This window comes from Vipera ursinii, assembly GCF_947247035.1.
Source record: "Vipera ursinii genome assembly, chromosome: 2".
Taxonomy (NCBI): domain Eukaryota; kingdom Metazoa; phylum Chordata; class Lepidosauria; order Squamata; family Viperidae; genus Vipera; species Vipera ursinii.
In genome coordinates, this window is record NC_139513.1 from 206,787,908 (window position 1) to 206,805,018 (window position 17,111).

A 17,111-nucleotide genomic window follows, 5' to 3' on the forward strand; every position below is an offset into this window, starting at 1 on the left:
ATTCAATGGGGCCAGCAAATGGGGCTAGCTAGGATGAAATCAGGGGGGCCTTTTTTGTGCCCGTCCCCCAAGCAGGGCGGGAGAAGCAGCCGCTCTTTTAGCGCCTCTAGAACGGATGGTGAGGTAACCTGAGGAGGCCGGCAGCCTCTTTCCAACCCCCTCAGCCCCCTTTTTAAACGCGTCCTGCAGGGCGGCGACAGGGACGCGAACGCAAAAGCGGCGCCCCGATTCCTCTCCGCTCTTCATCTTGCATTCAGCCGGCAGCAGAGGCGCGAGCCTTCTGGGGCGCCAGGAAAAGAGCAGAAGAGCGGCAGCAACGTCGCAAACGAGCCGGGTGGAGGGGGGAAAGGAGAAAGAAAGAAAAAAAAAAGAGAGAGAGAGAGAGCAAGATTTCCAGACGGCGACGGCGCCGCGCGTGAATTCCAATCCACCGCCTCCTTCCCCTACGCCGATTGAGGCGAAGTGCCGCGTTGCAGCACCGCTTCCCAAAACGGATTCCCGGACTTGGAAGCGGCCCGTCACAGCAGCAGCAGCAGGAGGAGGAGGAGGAGGAAGGGAAGGCGAGCGCCGGCTGCTCCTGCTGCTGTTTCGCGCTCTCCGCCCCCTTCCCGCGCCTTGACGCAGAGAGAGCCGAGAAAGAAGCCGCGCCGTCCGGCTGAAGCCAAAGGCAAAAGCGGGAGAGGGGCGGCGGCGGCGGCTGGAGAAACCAGAGGCGGAGAGCGAGGTAGCTAATCTTCTCCCCCACCCCACCCCACCCCACCCTACCCTACTCCAACCTTGGCGCCGAGGACGCCGTTTCTCTCTTCCTCTCTAGGGCGGGCGAGAGTTGCGGGGCGAGATGGGGGGCGTTTGCCCCGCGCCGTTGCCTCCATTCTTCTAGGCGGGCGGGCGCCGTTTGGGTGGCGTTGGGTGCGAGCGAAGGGTCGCGGCTTGCCGAGAAAGAAAGAAAGAGGGGGAAGCCGCCGGTTGTGGGGACCTCGGGAGAAGGCTGTTCTCCCACAACTGCTTTTTATGGCCGTCCCTTCCCTCCTTCCCAGCTTTAGGCAAAAACAAAAAGGGGGGGAGGTTGAGAGCGTTTCTGTGTGGTGTTTTTCGGAGTGCCCCGAAAAGGGTTGGGGGGGGGGTTTCCCGCTGCTCTGCTTGCTCGAGGCGCCGGGCTTTTTTCGCTGCCTGCTTCTGCCCAAGCGAGTCCGCTTTAGAACGTGTGTATGGCGCGCGGTCCTTCTGTGTAGACCCGCTCGGAAGGAACTCCGCCCCCTCCCTCCACTTTTGGGGGGAGTCCAGTGGGACTTATTTCCGAGGCATCGTGCGGAGGATTGTAAGGCTGAAGAATGGCTGCCTTTGCGTGCACCAGCTGCCTGCAATTAGGGCAGGTTCGCGTCCCACCAGGCTCCAGGTTGACTCAGCCTTCCATCCTTCCCAGGTAGGTAAAATGAGGACCCAGATTGTTGGGGGCAATTAAGCTGACTTTGTAATAATGCCGCTTGGGTGTGTGTGTGAAAAGCCCTAACAAGCAGGCATATACATAGAATGAAGGCTACTGCTAAGCTTGTAAGCCGCCCTGAGTCTTCGGAGAAGGGCGGGATATAAATGGAATTAAAATAATAAAAAAATAAAATAAAAATATAACACCTTTTGCCCTGAGCTCGCCTGTTTGATAAGGAGAGTAAAAGGGCCGTGTTGCTTGGCTGGATGACCTTGATGATGTTGTTGTGCAAAGTCGTGTCCGACCCATCGCGACCCCATGGACCACGTTCCTCCAGCCCTTCCTGTCCTCTACCATCTTCTGGAGTCCATTTAAGCTCACGCTTACTGCTTCGGTGACTCCATCCAGCCACCTCATTCTCTGTCGTCCCCTTCTTCTCTTACCCTCAACCTTTCCCAGCATTAGGCTCTTCTCCAGTGAGTCCTTCCTTCTCATTAGGTGGCCAAAGTATGAAATGCAAAACAATAAATGGTAATAAATATTCTAGAAAAGGACCTGGCTCTCCTCCTTATCCCGCCTTAACCTTGAATGCCTGCAAAAGTGACTTTAAACTACTGCCAGCCTTCTAGTGGGCTTTTGCAGAGGATTTAGGCTCTGGATGCGGGGAGGAAAACCTGTAGAGATAATTCAGTGTGTTCCACGGGACTGGGAAGCTGTGAATCAAACAAGTGCAATAGAATGTGGCTGATACAGCCTTTTCCAATAAATACCGATTTGTCTATTTCATTCAGGATTTGCCGTAATGGAAGGCTGTATGTTTCAGAGGGTTAGGAAGGTGAGTGAATGGTAGTATTTTTATATGAGAATCGGAGGGTGAAAATTGAATGGGTGGTCAACCTTAGACTTTGGAAGAGAGAACGCTGCAGGAATGTCAAAGAGTTGTAAGCGCAATAGGTCATCTCTGCGTGTGAAGGAGAAAGCGAAATGAAGGACAAGAAACAGAAAGAAGGAACCATTTCTTCTGATATTTGAATGGGTAATAGTATATTTGGGAGAGAAAATATTAATAAGTTCATAATACATTATGCAGGAATGTAAGTGGAAAGGTATTATTAAACATTGGAAAGGCATTTTATCTTGCATGGTTACATGGTTTTCATTTCTTTAACATCATCATCATCATTTCTTCCTTATTTCTTTTCCATAAGCAAAATATAACACAAAACCTCTGTTCTTTCAGTACAACCTTGTTAGATATACTACTGCTCAAATTGTTAAGAAAGTCAGTTTTCCTTTTATATTCATTTCAAAAGGTAGATAAAAAATTGCAGGTGAGACTTGTTACATATGGGTACCTGCATCCTAGATTGAGGGTAATGGAGAATGGAGAAGCAGAAGGTAGATAACATCTCTTCTCAGGTTTTGCTGTTTCAAAGCAAGCAGTATTTTTTCCCCTATGGAATTGGCAAAAATTTCAAACCTTATAAGGAGGAAGCCAATAGGAAGGTCATCTGAAGCACAGAAATGATAGGGAGGAAGAAAGATGATGGATGTACCCATTTTTTCTCTTCTAAATCATTGCTCTATTAAGGAAACAAACAGGGATTTCATTTCACAGTATAGCTATAACTATGTTTTATTCTTGGGTTTTAGAAAGCAAATTAACTGCCGAACAAATGGAAAGCCTCACAGATATCTCTGAATTCTACTGTTTGGATGCACATCTGGCAAATACAAAATTCTTTTCTTTTATTATGATTTTGTTATATTTTTGTACAACAAACTACCAGAGTTTGAAATTTCCTGTTGCTAACAAATTCAGATGAAAAAGTGTAAAGCTTTTCATTTTTGCTTTCTTGCCATCGAATTCTACCATGTAATATGTGTACTTATTACAGGTAGTCCTTGACTTAGAGCCGTTTGTTTAGTGACTGTTTGGAGTTGCAGCAGCACTGAAAAAAGTGACTTGCCACTTAACCACCATCACAGCGTCTTCATAGTCACATGATCAAAATTTGGATCCTAAGCAACCAGCATGTATTTATCATGGTTGCAGCATCCTAGGGTCACATGGGCTCCATTTGTGACCATCTCAGCCAGCTTCTAACAAACAAAGTCAATGGGGGAAAGCAGACTTGCTTAATGAGTGTGTGATTCACAAAAAGAAGTCACAAAATTGGGCATGACTCACTTAACAGTCGCCTTTCTTAGCAATGGAAATTCTGGTTCTATTTGTGGTCATAAATTGAGAATTATCTGTAAACTTCTTCAGGTCACAGGGACTTTTAGGTATTGTGGGTTTAAGGTTTCACAAAAGTCAAAGGTGTCAACTTTGCAGCCTCAGGGAATTCAGTTAAGAAATTTAAGTAGCTGCTTAAATTTTGCAGTATGAGTGTCGGAGAGAGTTAAATATATTCACAGTGGTCGTGCACTGACACCTGAATAGCATCATTGTACACAAACAATTTCTAAATGAATTGTAGATGCCTTTTTAACAAAACTCCCTATCAGAACAAGATACCAACAGTGTCAGTATTTTCTTTATGATACACTTAATTGAATAATTAGATTTCCAGAAATTTAGGCAGAGATGGCCTCAGAGTGAGAAGGGAATGAACGAATATATAAGATTGTTCAGTGGTAGGGTAAGAGATTGTTGCCTTTCTTATTGAAAAATTTGTTTAGCATTTGACATTGTGATACAGTATAATCAGGACTCTAGCGTTCATTATCTCTGTGCTTGGTCATATGAGTTGGTATTCATCCCTGGTGAATCTTCTACAGAGGCTTTTCTGCTTTGTTTATTTCACTTTCACACTGTATTGTACTGACTATACAATGCTAATTCCACAGAAGCATTTGCTTTGTTGCTCAGTAAATCTGTTTGGGGGCAGTGACATAGTCTTCAAAAAGTTAAACTGGTCTCCTAAAACTAAATTGCTGCTGCACTGATTCATTGTCATTCTATAACATACCCTAAAAGCAAGTCAGGATATTAAGAATTTTTTTGCACTTTTCCAAGATTTTATTGTATTTTGATATTCAGAAAAAATAGTATTTGCTTAGACATAGGACCAATATTTTACGAGAGTAGTTAGCACGCCTTTAGCCCAAGAAAGAAGAAATGGTTTTATATTTACATAAATGTGTTCTTTCTTTCCACACTTTCTTAAATTTTTCACACGCCTTATTAGAAATAGAAAGCATCTCTATTTCAAAGCTGTTAACGCTTTTTGGAGACACGAATAAATTATTTATGTAATAAACCTGACAGGTAATTACCACTTTCACTCAAAATCATCAAATTGGGTGTTAAAGGCATCTATACTGTCGAGGATTTGCAGAGAAATAAACTTCAGGAGGTTATCTTGCTTATTTTATCCTGAAAAAAACACACAATTTATTTAATTATTATTTATTTAAGACTCTTTTCTAGGTTGCCTGACTCCAAAAAAACATCTGGGATGGTTACAATATTTAAAACATGGTTTTAAAAACATAATTAGTAAACTGTAACTAATTTAAGTCACTTGATCTTATTCAAAACAATATATTGTTTTTATTTATACTGTATGTTTTTTTTAAAAAGCAGAAGTTGCAATAAAATGTAATGCATGGGACAAATACTATACAGTAAAGCACATCTGTCTTGTCTGTCTATCTATCTATCTATCTATCTATCTATCTATCTATCTATCTATCTATCTATCTATCTTATTCACCATCCATCTCACCTGAGTGACTCTGGGCACCTTACAAAAAAAACATACAATGGTGTAAAAAACATAATTTAAACAGAGAGTTAAAACAGAATTAAAGCAAAGTTAGAAATTAAAACACTGAAGCTAAAGAAGTGGAGGGAAAATCCTCAAGCCACCAACCAGGATTACATATCACTCCTAGACCCCCTCACCCCATGCCATTGGAAGGCCAGAAGAACAGGAACATGGGGGGGGGTAAGACGTTACAAAGAGCAGGGGCAATGTCAAAGAAGGCTTTTCCTAGATTGCGCCAGTCAGAATTCTTTAACTGGCAGGCTCTACAACATATCCTCCCTGCCTATTTCATATGTTAAACTTGTGTATTGCTTTAAGAGATAGGGTTAAGGCTGGGAGGAGGAAGATTGTACCTCAAGGCCATGTGAAATTAAAGAAGATAAGAACTTGGCAGGTCTTCTAACGGAAGAGAAACTAATTCTTTAAATTAATTGGAGAATGTGATTAATGACCAAAATTAGAAAGGTGGAGAATTGTATTTAATATATTATGTGAGGGGGTGGAGATTTCAGATTCCAGCTTCCTTCGAGCAAGCCTTTGCCGAGCAAGCCTTTGCCAGTGTATTAGGCTAATAAAGGACTTTTAAGGTAAACAATGCCTCAAGAGTCACTTGAAAAGCCCATACGTGGGAAACTTGACAGCCTGGGTGGGATGGATTGATGTAATTGGAAGAAGACAGTTCCTCAGGTAACCTGCTCCCGTGCCAGGAAGAGTCATGATTAAGAAAGCCTGTTCAAATGAAAAAGCTTCATGTGACTCCCTAAAACATTGATATTGGAAATATTAAGAGGGAACAGATAAAGCGATCCTGTTCCAGTTTACTAGCTACTTTTGCTTACTAGTAAAGGGAAGACCCTAAGGAGGGCCCATGAGGCAGCCAATCAATATGAATAAGGGTAGTCCTTGTAGAATTCAAGGCTTGAGGACACTTTTCCTCCCATCTATGTTAGACTTTGGTTTCCCCTAATCCCCTAGTTCAGGGGTAGGCAACCTTGGCTCTTTTATGACTCGTGGACTTCAACTCCCAGAATTCCTGCCCTAGTTGGTTGATACAGTGTTTTCAAAGAGAGAACCATAACTTTGATCTGTATTCACCAATAGAGTGGGAGTCAAAATAGTTCTGGTTAGATATAAGCCACGTGCCAGTTTTGATTAATTTTGGTCAGCAAGTCTTAAATTTTATCTCCACTTGACAATGGTGCTTAGTCCAACCTGTCTCACACAGCATTTGAAGAAGACCTCGGCATATATTGTTTTTAGCTTCTGGAACGCAGGTAATAAATGTAACAATAAATATAGCTGGCTGTTCAGAAAGCACCATGGGCAAAAGATCTGAATATTTTGGGCTGACTGATCACGTAGAATTGTTGATATTTTTTCTGACGTGGATGAATAGACGTAAATTCCATAGACCCTGGTAGGGTTTTCTTCTGAATAAACATACTAAGACCTGGCTGCAGCATTTTTGCTTTGTAATTCCTATTGCAACAATGATGTATCAAATTATGCCAATTTCTTACATTGTTCTCATGAAGCAAGAAATATATCATAATTAACAAAGTGTTCTGTTTCCATATTTTACACTTCCTAATTTGCTGCTGATTTTTATTTTTTTTATTTTTAAATTCCTTCAAAAGAAGCAGTGTAAAATAATAGCTCAGGACAGAACCAGTGATATTGTTATGTAAGCTGTGAAGCTCTGTGCTAGGATGGCCTGCGCTTAAACCTGCAAATCTTTAATTGAATGATGTAAGATTAAGGTTCTAATAGTCTGTGAGAAAAAGCAGTCTTTTCCTTCTGGTATATAATTAGAAAACCTGTGATCCGTTGGGTCGTCATTTCAGAGATATTTCCTTACCTAAACATAATGAGCGCAGGTAGGCATAAAAGCTGGAGGAGCAGGAGAGACTTCTGACTTCGTAGCCAGTTCCCCATTGACTTTCCTTGTGGGAACCTGGCAGAAAGCATTGAAAATGACAGTTGTGACTATGGCAGTGAAGCAGCGCTGAAGTAGCTACAACTTGGCTAAATGTCAATCCTGTGGGAGTCGTCATGGATCCTGGAGTTCAAATGCATTGTGTGAGTTATCCCATTTGAGGTACGTTGATTGAGAAATTGTGGCCCTGCCATGTACCATTTTGCTCAGTTGGAAGGTTACAAACAAAACAGTTACAAAAATTTTAGTAGTACGTAGATATCATTGGAGAACCCGTCCAGTGCAATGCTGCATATGTATATGGGGGAAGGTCTCCTTCACTATAAACAGCAAACAAATATAGAAACAAAAAGAGTAAAATTAGAGGAACGGCGAGGAACATTATTTTTATGTTTTTAAAGTTGATTTGAATACATGGGGCTTAGCTAGAAGTACATTTTTCTTGTTGTAGGTTTAGCTTTGTGTTGGATTTTAAGCATCTTTCTGGTTGTTTTAAACCAGTCAGGTGCTTTTAAGGAAATTAACCACATGTATGCATGAGCATATTAAATAGACTGTATAATAAGCTGTACAAGTTCATAGGGTTCAGCAAGTATGAATTATTTCACTTTCAAACATGTAATTTTGAATGCAATTGAAGATAAAATTACTAGGTCTTGATTATGGCTTCCTTCTGGTATATGATACCAAGAGGGAATAGGGTGCACTGACAGAATATGTTGGGTACTGTGTGAAGATAAACAGGACTGCCACAGAAATACAAATCAAAGAATCTGAACCAACCCAGCTGGTTACATGAATAGGTAGGATAAGAAAGGATGACATGATAATTTATACTGAAAAGAAATAATACAGGAAGCTTCATAGGTTCTAAAGTTGCTGCAGAATAAATGATCTGCAGTCTTAAGATATACAGCCCTTCTTGATTTCTGTAGTCCCTTGTGCAAGTTACAAGGCAAGAATCACTTGTGTTTGCCCAAGAGCCTAAGGGGTAGAAAGAGAAGAACAAAGAAGTTTGAAAAAGAATGAGAGAGCGAGAGAGTGGACAGGGAATGGTAAAAAGTTTTATGTTGATTCTGATCTTGACATGCTGTTCCTGATCATTCCTTCATAAAACTTGGCATGAGAGTTTTCAAAAACAAAATACCAGTAAGGGGATATATGTTCTGTTGAAATTTGTGAAGTTAATACTTTATGTTAACAACATAGTAACTATGTTGATCCAATATCTTAAAACTCTGTTGTCTGTTTAGGATTACCCCCCACCCCACCCCGAATTTTCTGGCCTTGTAAACATAACAATTTTTTTAGCATTTTGTGACAACTAATATTTTGTTCTTTATATATAAAGTGGTATAAATAAAGTGATTGACAAAAACTTGGATTGACCTCATTTCCCCCTCCTCCATCTCTTTATTTTTCATTCAACTTGATAGATTCTTTGTTGACTGCAGACTATAATTTGTCATTATATCTAAATTGGCAAACTATGACTTGTTCTCTGAGCCAAGTTTACAAAACAGCTTTAGTCATACAGTACAATCTTAGATGTAATTAAAAGTGATAATTTTCCACAATCCAGCAGGAAAAAAAAATGAAAACATGTTCTGGTATTGATGGCCTAGGTCAGGGGTAGGCAACCTTGGCTCTTTTATGACTCGTGGACTTCAACTCCCAGAATTCCTGAGCCAGCATGGCTCAGTATGGAAACCTCTCCATTTCCCCTCAGCATGGCTGGCTCAGGAATTCTGGGAGTTGAAGTCCACGAGTCATAAAAGAGCCAAGGTTGCCTACCCCTGCCCTAGGTGAAAGTCCTGGTTGTGGCTATGCTGTAGGGTATGTGTGTATTGGCAGTTAAAGCCAATTTGAAATTCTTGGCCACTTCATGTGAACCTTTGTTTAATGAATGGATTCATTGAGATGGCCCACAGGCTCTTGCTAATGTCATGATACACATAAAAAAAAAGTAGGACTTACATCTCTTGTTTCCTGTAGGCACCATTGTTCCCAACAAATATAGAAACCCGCAAATGAAAGAAAACTATTAATTTAACATTAATTTCCTCTAACTCTCATTGTTAATAGTTTGTTGTAAGTTAAATGTTTGATCATTAGTAAACTGGGCATATATACCTTATTGTGATATGCAGAGCAAAACCTGCCACAAATGCTCTCTTTTAATTGTTGTTCTCATTGTCAATTTTTTTCAACATACTCTTAGACATCCCAATATAGAGGCAGAGAGTGTGAGCACCCTAGCAATCATTTTCACTTACCAAATGAACAATTTTAGCCCAGGTTTTAAGAGTGTAGTTTGTTTATCGCATCTTATTGATTGTCGCTTACAGTTATTTCATTTTCTCACCCTTATATAGACACATATATGTAAATGCATAGCTGTGTATTTATGCACACTCAGAGTGCACACTACCTATAAACGTGGAACAAATTAGCTAAGAACAAAGTTCTGCTTCCTCTGAAGTACATGAAAATATTTTGCAGGCATGATTAAAAATACATATTTCAAGATAACATATACATATGGATTCCTGCATGTGGGCAAATAAAACTTGATTCCTGCTTATTTTTAAAAAATTGTTAGGAGAATTTCCTGGCGAATAGTTTACCGTAATTGATGCCTTCTAACTGTACCCTGAAAATGATACAGTATCATTTTTAAAAAAATATAATTTGTTTAAAATAGTTATCTCTTCATTTCTTCTCTATATAATAAAGTGGAAATTAAAGTTTTTCTGAAATGCCTACTGAGATCAGTAGGGAAAAAGGCTCCAGGGTGAGAATCTGAACAGGCCACAACATTATAATTTTCACAATTATACACTGTCTCTTGAGATAGCGTTGACATAACATATCTCTTCCTTTACCAAGTAGATGATAGTCTACTCTATGTGAAGTGGGATTGTCTTACAAAAGCACAAATTGTCTAATCATTGCAATTTACCACATGCAGAAGGAGGACAAAGATCCCAGATGCTATATAATAAAGAATAACTGAGCCAAGTCTTTGTCACTATTCGTCACTATTTCAAACTTTACATTCATAAATGTTCAGATCGTTTCCAGACAGACATTTATATTGCTATTTAAGGATACAGAATTAATGCATGCAAAAATGCTATTGTGTGTGTGTGTGTTTCTGTGTGTTTATATATTTATAGATATATAAAGATAATGTATATACTATTATATATACTGGAGAGAGAGAGTACTCTTTGTGTGTGTGTGTGTGTGTGTATACATATCCAAATATGTGTGTGTGTGTGTGTGTTCCTATGCATATGTATGTAGCAGGGAGAACTATGGAGCCTATATTTTTTTACTATTGTTTCTACGAGTAATTTTTTGAGAGAAACACAGGAGGGGTGGGAGGGAAAGCAGGACTAGGAACTACTATTTGTAGTTGTTTGCTGTTGTAGAATATATCATTCTTAGTTTAATTTTCTCCTTCCTATGCACAGGACTCTCCTTTCTTTACAGTTAAAACACTCCAGAAAACAAATTAGTAAGAGAAGGGCAGTGTTACCTTAATTCCCCAAAACAATAATCAATCAAGGCATCGCACAGCAATGTGTAAAAAAAATAAAAGCTGCTTAGGAAGGTGAGAAGAAAGGAATTTCCTCCTCCACCCTGGCTGTTGCTAAGTTGCAATCTAATATTGCTGGAAAGGCGGAAGGGAGGAGGCAATAGAGAGGTTACACTTATCCTGAGTGTCACTTTGGGGGGCTCATTCTGAAGGTCTTAAGGCAACAGGTCTTACCAAACACTTTTTAAACATTTAGTCACAGCCGATGGAAAAACCATTTGAATGGGTGGGGTGGGGTGGTGCGGCACGGGGACTAGGAAGGGGATTGAATTAGTTGAGCACACAGTGCTGTGAATTTTAGAGCGTCTTCCAGGGAATTTAGAGTGTTTGGTCACTTATTTCATGGTTCAGTGCCAGTTAAAATTGCAGTTCACTCACATGTCCAATGGAATGTCCGTAGAAAGCTACATCTCAAAAGAAAATATCAGATATCACATGGTTCACCATGTGAGTGGATAAAACTTAATGTAAATATGATTATCTAATAATTTCATGCAATACTTTGTAACGACATGCTTTTCATTGAACCTAGAGAAGCCCACTGGAAACTAATGCAGTAACCTCAGAATAACTTTTACAATAATAGGTTTTCTCAGCTAGTAGCCTGGTCTGGCCACTATTATCTGCACTAATTGTAGATGCTCTCAGGTTGCACTGCAGTAACCAAATTGTAGGATGATGAGGTGTAATGTTGGGGGTGGGGGAACCCTCATCTACTTAGGACCATAACTGATGTAATTATGCAGCTGGGTGATGGCCCACTTTGCTCCTAGCTTCCATCTGTTATTCTAGCAGGAATTGTGAGTCTAGAGGGACCTCAACAGGAAGTATAGTATCTTCAAGATACTATACTTATTAACAACCTCCATCTTGATAGTATTAATCTGAGCTTGTTCTTTCCATTGCTTTATAGCTTTCAGATACTAGTTCAAGACTTTCACATTATTTTCAGCTCACCCTGTGATGGCAGTATACATTATGACAGTATGATGGCAGTATGACAGTTGAGCGTCATCAGCATACTAACAAAGAAAATTGGAAAAAGCAAAACAGAATGATAGAAATACGTACATTGTCAAGGAAATTAAAAACATATATTGACAATAGGCAAGCCACGGTGATGTAGACCATGACATTGTCCTGACTACGTTGACAAGGCTGGGAACTTAAGAGAAAAGGAAACATGAAAATAGGAAGAGAAACTATTTCCTTATGGTTGCCCAGAAAAGCATATAGACAAGCCCATTTGGTCACCAGACTCAGAGGAGTCTTCATCTTGTATTCAGCTGAAAGCTTCCTTAAGTAGGACATCCTTATCTGCTCTTAAAAATAGCAGACACAGATTTGACTTACAGTCCTACTGCTGCACTTGTTAAGAGAGGTGTATCCAGAATTTCTCACCTCTACCACACATGGAAGTATCATCCAGTTTCTCCACATTCCTGCCAACACTTTGGTGAGATATTGCTGTAAGTACTACTTAGCAGTATCAGTTTGAGGGACAATCTATACATAAAAATTTCAGAATGTTCAATATTTTCTATGACCGTTTCTCATGGCATTTTAAGAGCAATTTTAGCTAAGTTATTTTCCCCCCTGATTTTATTGCTTGTAAATAATACAGGCAGGATATAAATAAAGCAATTTGTTAATATTTTGGTTTATGATCTTTAGGCTATAAGTACATGTCCTCAGTGTTCAAAGAGAAGACATATACCTTGGTTAGGACAAGCTAGCTAGGTTGTTGTTAACATACTACAAAAAATTGCATATTTATAAAAAAAAAAGTTGCTTAAAAGTGGTTCTGTATATGCATCACATTAGCATAGGAAAGAATATATGAACCTGTAGCTATCATAATATACGATGAACCGGAGTACTGAGATATATATCTTGTCTTTCCTTTGAGAGCTCAAAGCAGTATAGACAGGGGTTTGCTCTCATTTTATCCTCACAATAGGGAGCCTAGGCTGGGCTAAAGAGTTTGAAGGATTCCTGTAACTCCTATAAGCTCCATGGTAGAGTGGACAGTTTCCCTGTCTCAGTCCAGGACTTAACTACTATGATATGCAGCATTCAGATCAAAAGATAGGCATAATTATTATTAGATTGGGTAAAGTTCTGATATGTCGTTTGTGTGACTTACCATTGTGTAACATAATTAGAAGAACTATCTGATTACCATCCAGCTGTTTCCAACAAATCATGATATATTAGATTGACATAGCATTATTAAGTGAGATTTGCCCCATTTTATGACCTTTCTTGTCACAGTTTAAATGAAGCCCTGCAGTTGTTAAGTTAGTAACATGGTTATTATGTAAATCTGGCTTCCCCATTGTCAGTCGCAAAAGGTGATCACATGACCCTGGGACATTGCAGCTGTCATAAATATGAACCAGCATCCAAATTTTGATCTCATGACCATGAGGATACTGCAATGGCCGTAAGTGTGGAAAAAAACCCCTCATAAGTCACTTTTTCAGTGCTGTTGTAACTCCAAATGGTCAATAAATGAATAGTTGTAAGTCGAGGACCACCCGCTCATTCAGCGGGAAGTGGATGGAGTGCCAAGTAAGGAGTGTAGAGGTGCAACAGGGTTGCATAGGAGGCCCAGCACAGGTTGTGTTCAACTTGGGGCAGGGGAATGCTGCTGTGTGGTGCAAGCGGCACAAGTTCAGGAAGGCCGGAGAAAGAGCATGGAGTGTGTGAGCACAAGGAGGCCGCTAGTGGATATGTACATGTGTATGAGTGCAAGAAGGGCAAGGAAAGAGGGTGTGGGTGCACGCAAGCATGTGTGAAAGCCCAGGGAGGCCAGGAAGGAGACTGCAGGGTGCATGTGAGCAAAGGGGGAAAGGAGGGCATAAGGTTCGTAGGTGTGAATTTACCCAAATTTTGTTCACGTGACCATGAGAGGTTACCTAGTGTAATGAAACATTTGCAAGAAAACAACTAAGCTCAAACAGCACTAAGGACTCCACAGTTCAACCATTATATATATATATATATATGTGTATGTGTGTAAATTACTAACAAAGAATTAAAGGAGAACTGAGATGCATTTCTGACTCTTTAGTCTTCATCAGTCAGTCATACCCTTCTGAGATTCGAACCTGGGCTGATTGCATATTAGGCAGTGTTATTTACCTGTTGAGCCACAGGATCTCTCTCGCTCTGTTAGCTTTCTGTTTAAAATATATATATTCTCTTCTACTTCTAGTAGTTAGTAAACATTGTTAGGCCTAGCAGTTAAGAAAGGCAAATTAATTTAACTGTATTATGCAGTCAAGCTATCCTGTATAAAAATATGGCTATGTTTTTATTTCTGAGATGATAAACCTGCTGAAGTTCATAAAGTTGTAAAAGCTGTATTACATCATGTCATGTCTTGGCACTCTGCTGACATCAGATCTCACATCAGAGCTCCATAATCTTCAAGTCAACATTGGTTAGCAGCTCATTGGTCTGCATTCCTATTCCTGCTTCCCTACCGCAGTCAGAAATAGCGGCAGCAAGGAGAGTTTTTCTTTTCAATATAGGTTACTAATCCCTTAAGTCTCCTTAATGGAAAAAAATCACTTGGCTACAATTAAATCTCACAGCCCCTGGACATAAAGAAAAATCAAGTCATAACCACAAGGGAATACAATTAAAAGATTCCGTTCCTAACTTATTAAAACAAACAGTGCAGCATGGTTTTGTTCAGAGGTGGGAATGCTTGACATACTAAACCAACACTTCCTTAAGCTGGGCGGGATACCCAAAAGGTCCTTTTACGGATGCAGCATTAATTAAATGTTTTTGGGCGGTAGAGGGAAGAAACCAAATTAGAGGAAATGTTAGAATTTCCTTCGAGATTCCTGGATGATGATGACAGGAAACTATTGTTTTAAATGGCTGGAGTGCCTCATGTAACCTGTCTGGCACAGATCCTAGCAGGAGAATTTGAAAATATTTTATATTACAACAGCACTGCACTTCTAAATCCAACAATAAATCTCATGTATACTGATAAAACAGAGAAAAATGACTATTTATTTACCATTCTGTTTACAAGTTTCATCAAGCCATGGTTTATTTTAACTGCTTAGGTTGTAAGGATTAAGTTTACACAATATTCAAAAGAAGGTTGGTTTTGCGGAAATCTGAGCACAGCAACTTCACAATTTTCTGTACAAAATAGCTTAATTCACGTTAAATATTTTTATAACAGCTTCAGTGCAGTTCTACCATTTGGTACAGTATGTCTATCCCAGGGGTGTCAAACTCGCAATGTCACGTGACATGTCGCGGCGTATTGTGACTTTTTTTCCCATTGCCGGCAATGGGGTGGGCGCAGTTTCGGCATGACGCGTCTGGCCCACAGGCTGGCAGTTTGACACTCCTGGTTTATCCTAATCTAAGAAGGTGTGCATGGTGCAATTTATTCTAAACAAACATTGGTGCCTTCTCCCAGAAAAGGTAGTTCTTTTACAGCACCCAGCAAGAATGTTTTTAATTAGTCTTGTTGTTGTTAGTTGCGAAGTTGTGTCCGACCCATCACGACCCTATGGACAATGTTCCTCCAGGCCTTCCTGTCCTCTGCCATCTTCTGGAGTCCATTTTAATTAGTCTAGTATCCTTTGAATGCAAGGTCACATGTTCTACAATTGACCTTAGATTCTGTAGAAGATCTACAGAGATCGTTTTTGCTACTGAAAAGTTGGTCTTTGAATGAATCATCAACTTAAATTCTGTGAGTCTGATTTGATGGCAGGAGTGACCCAGATAGTCACCACCGCAGGAGAAATGGGATATGATACTTCCTCCCACCCCCAGTTCCTACAACGATGACTCGGAGACTGTCACTTTCTGCTTTGCTTTTTTTAAACCTATTCAAACCATTCTGGACATTTATGGACATTGTTGGGAGGACGCTAATCCATCCTCATTCCTTTCTTCCCCTCCCCATGTAGCCAGAGGGGTTAAAAGTAAAAGGGAAAGGGAAACTGCATTCCCAGAAGAGCTTCATTTTGGAGAGGCTGCATTTCTTTGTGCTGGTAAGAGGAAGGGAAGATCAATTCTCTTCCTGTTTGTGTGATACGGCTGACTTGGGTTAGTTTAGCCTCAAGCTTGGGATTGCTTAGCCCTGAAAATAATCCTCCTTTATTCTCAAAATCAAATAACACATTGACCTGCCTCTTGATCGAGTTAAATTTGCTGGGCAAAGATAACCAAAATTTGGAGCCGCAACATTTTAAATGGGGACTAGTTTATAGCATGGAACTAACTCTCTGTAACATATTGTCTTCATGCAGAATTCAACTTTAACTCCTGTTGTTTGACCTGGACCACTCTTTAAGTTCTTTTCTGTGATACAGCCTTTAATTTCGACTTCAGGAAACGGCCATGAGAGTATGTATCTAGGAAATGCCGTTTCCTTTTCTGTACAAATTACAAAGCAACTGGGCTTTGTTCTTTCAAAGTTTTGATTTCTTGCTGTTAAAGTGGCTTTCCTTGAACCTACACCGAAAATGATTTATTGTAGCCTTCTTAGCTTCAGAATCTAGTGTACCAGGTGTGAATTTCCCATACTCTGCGAGAAGATTCTAATGAAACATTTAGAAAGCATTGTTTTTTTGTCAAGTTTTAGAATACTGCTGACAGTATAACAAAAGCCTTAAGCTAGAATAACTACTAGCCTGAATAATTATACAGTAGCTTCTAGGTCTAGGATGTAGGGAGGACACACTATCTTTCTCTCCCTGCAAATTGAATTGCTCTTGAAATAAATGGTTGCAGAAGTGAATTTTGGGTCTTAGGTTACTGCTTCACACACACACACACACAAATATATAAACATCTGACTACAATCATGTCATTTTCTATAATTTTTAGGTACATAAGAATCTTAGGTTTTCCCCTTCGCTTTCTATCTAAGGCCTTTTATATGGAAATGCCAGGGACCTCACTTGAGACTTCCTGCAAACTATGTGCTCTTAATTTAATGTAAATGTTGTCAGGATTTATACTATGATTTCAATCTTACGTCTGGTGAGATTTATTGAGACCCACCCCCAAAAAAGGCTTATAAGTGTTACTGCTGTGTAACACTTTGGAATTGATCCTATAAAGATGCTTCAGAACATGTATATTTAAGAGCCTGAAAAGCTAATAAAGTGTTAACATTTATGTTACAAGAAAAAGGATGGTACCTAAAGTATTTTTTCCTTGTTGGGGTTCCAACTGCATGCATCCTGTAGGTTTATCTTGGTTTAATGGTATTTTGCCCAATTAATGGGATTTTTGTCAAACCCGTTTTTGAACTAAGTATAAAAGGTGAATTTGAGACATTTAATCTATATAATTTAAGATCATACTATAAAACAT

The 17,111-nt window shown here is 39.8% G+C and overlaps 1 protein-coding gene across 2 annotated transcripts in view; it reads left to right on the top strand.

Moving 5' to 3' along the window:
* Window positions 1-583: 583 nt before the first annotated feature.
* Window positions 584-17,111, top strand: part of LOC310633943 (PALM2-AKAP2 fusion protein-like) — a 73,044-nt gene continuing 56,516 nt past the window's right edge. For both annotated transcript variants that reach the window (XM_083351945.1, XM_083351946.1), the window contains exon 1: window positions 584-724. The gene's annotated coding sequence lies outside the window, so the exon portion shown is untranslated. The remainder of the gene's footprint in view (window positions 725-17,111) is intronic.